Source organism: Myotis brandtii, unplaced genomic scaffold (assembly GCF_000412655.1).
Source record: "Myotis brandtii unplaced genomic scaffold, ASM41265v1 scaffold343, whole genome shotgun sequence".
Classification (NCBI taxonomy): Eukaryota; Metazoa; Chordata; class Mammalia; order Chiroptera; family Vespertilionidae; genus Myotis; species Myotis brandtii.
In genome coordinates this window covers 1,845,379-1,849,265 of record NW_005363209.1, presented here as the reverse complement: position 1 = coordinate 1,849,265, position 3,887 = coordinate 1,845,379, and positions in this window count along the sequence as shown.

Here is a 3,887-nt window from a genome sequence, read left to right as displayed (position 1 = left end):
CCCTCCCTCCTGCCCCCCAACCCTCCCTGGTCTTCCCGCTGCAGTTTGACAATCAGTTTGAGGCAGCTCTGCCTCTGTATCTATTATTGCTCAAAAGTTTATAATGGTCTTTATTATCCATGAATGAGTGAGATCAACACGATGGAATACTATGCTGCTGTAAAAAAGAAGGAACTCTTACCATTTGCAATGGCATGGATGGAACTGGAGAGAATTATTTGTAATTTTGATGTGGTTGTGGGATGCAGCGAGTACACGTGTTTGCCTATGCTGCCATCTTGGTTCCTTCCACTTTTTTTTTTTTTAATCAGTCCTATGAGTTGACATAGTTAAGCATCCAAAATTAGCCTAGGTTATAGGCTAATGCATCTTCCCAAAACTACATTTTGTTACTTAAAATAAATATTAAAAGTATCCTTTAATATAAAACATTTTCACAGCCCTCAAACATGGAGCAACTTGCTTTTTTGTATGAAGTTGTGTGGGCAGAAATTTTTGCTTTTAATTTGGCCAGATAAGGATTTTTAAAGAAAAAAACATTTTTTGTCTTCTAGTCTTAAGGAATAGACCAGTTTTTCTTTTTAGTTAGTGTAGATTGTCCTCTCTCATCTGCTTCAGAAATTTGTGCATAATTATTTTATTTTATCTTATTACTTTTTTTTTTTTGGTTAACCACCATCATAAAGAAAGATTCTTAATTGGTGGTATATTTTTGAAGTGAATTTGAACACTACATGCTTTGTGAGAAATGTAACATCTGTGAAAATTGATTTATTTTATAAATCGAATACAAGCAGGTCAGTGACATTATTTTAACTAAAGTGTGTCTTTGACCTATTATATTTAGTTTTGTATTTTATGTGTATAACTCAAATTTTAGTTAAAAACAAAAAATAGTTGCCTTATAAGTATAAAATATTATAATTAACAGTTTATTAGATAGGTAGGTCATATGTAATGCCCATACCAGATATGATAACTTAGTGGTTAAAAATATGACTTTGGAGTAATAATACCTGGGTTGAAGTACTGATTCTTCCATTTACTGGCCATGCAAGGTTTTTAAAAGTTTCTTAGACTTTGTGTGTTCCAATGTCCTAACATAGAAAATGAAGATGATAAAAAAGAGTACTTTATAGAATTATTGTAAGGATTAGGTAAATAATTTGACAAACATTTAGAAAATGTCTGCTGCATAGTAAGCATTATGTAAATGTTTGCTATTATTGTTTTTAATAATAATAATAACAGTAAAATGTCCAGAGACAGAACTTAATCTTAACATTAGCTCATCCAGCCATGACTCATTTGTACCCATCAAATTGCTTTAATTCAAACTATGTGTTTTTTTTTAGCCAGTATAAGTTAACTATCCTTGGGTGAGATATGCTTTCCTGCTAATTAAAAGTTTATCAATTTCAGGTGTATTTGACAGAAATACAATGAACTATAAATATGACTATGATAGAAAGGAAGCCGGTGATTTTTGATCCTTTGCTTACTTAGCATTATGCTAAGAATTCCTATTCTCTTTTTATTTACCTGAAAATTCTTCTAAATGGGCATTAGAATTATTGCAGTTTATACAGATAAAAAAATTGAACCTTTAAAAAGTTATATAATTTACCAAAAATCACACTGGTGGATAGTTTACACTCATCTGTAAATGATGGGGACAATCCTATCTATATATATAAAAGTCTAAGCGACCTTTATGACCAAACGACCAGAATGACTGGTCAACTGGTTGCTATTACACGCACTGACCACCAGGGGGCAGACGTTCAATGCAGGAGCTGCCCCCTGCTGGGCAGCGTGCTCCCACAGCGGGAGCTCCACTCAGCTGACCAACCCATCTTGGTAACCCACCAGCCCATCGGCAGCCACTCACTACCTCAGTAGTCCTGCAGGCCCAATCTCTGGAGAACAAGCCAGGCACCGATGGACTGGTGACATCGGCATGATCCTGACAGCGCCGCCAGCCTCCTGGACGTCGGCCTCAGGCACTGAGGCTGCCTCCCCTCCCTAGACACTCTGCAAGGAAGAAACGATATAAAAGTGGCCGCCAGTGGGCTCCTGACAACCAGCGCGGATGTCAGCAGGAGGAATCCGGATCCCGGGCTGGCAAGGGTGTCCCACAGCCTACCCAGAGGGCCAATCACGTCCTAGCCCCCCACACCCCCCATCGGGATGGGTGCCAGACACAGGACTCATGGCTGGCAAGCGTCGCTGTGGGCGGCGCGGGCCTCTCCCGATTAGGACTAACTGGACGCAAGCCCATGGCAAGTGCAATGGGGTCGGGATGAGCAGAAGTGTCAGGCAGGAGCGGCAGGTGCCATTGGACTGTGGGTTTCGGCCCGATCCCCACAGGCTACTCCAGGGACCCCACCTGTGCACGAATTCGTGCACTGGGCCTCTAGTCTATATATATAAAAGCCTAAGCAACCGTTCGACCGTTCAACCGGTAGCTATGATGCACACTGACCACCAGGGGGCAGATGCTCAACAGACAGGCATAGAAGCATGGAACAGACTGATGAATCTCGGAGGGAAGAGGGGAGAGGGAGAGCGGGAAGAGATTAACCAAAGATCTTTTATGCATACTAGAGGCCTGGTGCATGGATTCGTGCACTGCTGGGTTCCCTGGGCCTAGCTTGTGGGGATCGGGCTGAAACCATCAGTCTGACATCCCCCGAGGGGTCCTGCATTGCGAGAGGTGCAGGCCAGGTTGAGGGACCCCACTGGTGCATGAATCTGTGCACCGAGCCTCTACTTATGTATAAAGGGGATGTTGAAGCTAAAGTTTCTGCAAATACTACTTCTTTCCCAAGTAACAAGTGGCTGAGAAGACTGATCTGAAATGCATTTTGTCTTTTGCAAATTTGCAATGCTGTCTCTTGGCCTCTGAGCTGTCACATTATTGCACTAGCTAAGCAATCTCATCTCCAATAGCTACATGTCTGTATGATATAGTATTTGAAATAGAAACTTGATTAGTAATTTTAAACCATTTTAAATAATTTTTTAGGATTTTAGCTTTTCAAGGAAAATGATGTGAAATTAAACCTTCAATTGTACTCATTATCTAAGCAAATTATCTAAAAGGCCCATATATCAGTTTTGGAATACTGCACAATAATTCTTATGTGCTTACCCAAACTTTCTTTATCTGAGTTTTAGTTAGCTGAGAGTGTAGATGAGTCACCTGGGGGTTGGATTCTGGACCAGTAGGTTTGTGGCGGGCCGGAGCTTCTGCATTTCTAATAAGTTCCCAGGTTTTGCTGCTACTGCTTATCTCAGACTACATTTTTAGTAGCAGAGACTTAGATCACAAAGAAACACCACATGCAATATTTAGTAATATGCATACTGTGACCACTGCTTGAAATCTGTGTGGATTATTTCCTGGCTTCTGTATTTAACTTTGTGTGCTGAGTATAATTCACAGTGGCCTGATCATCATTATTGCCTTGTGGGAGATTTGCAGCTACACTAAATGGTGGCTAGATTTGAACCTGTGTACACTAGTGTATTGTTCTTTAGAAAGGCTTGTCCTTGATGTCTCAAGGAATCCATTTTCAGGGGCTGTTGTGAAATCTTCCTTTTGACATAATGTGCAAACAACAACGTCAACGTTCTAAATGGTAAATTAAATGTTTGAAAAATCGTTTTGACCTTGAGCTTTATGAGCTTCCTTTGTCCCCCCAGGCCAACCCAGTGCATAGAAAAATTAGGATATATTGATATATCTATATATAATTGAAGATGGTCTAGTACTTTGGCTATTTCAAAGCATTTTAAAATGCCTACTCTAGGATATTTATTTCCTTCTTTTTTTCTGCCATTCTTTTTTCCTTCTCTATTCTGAGCTACACCTTCATGATAGT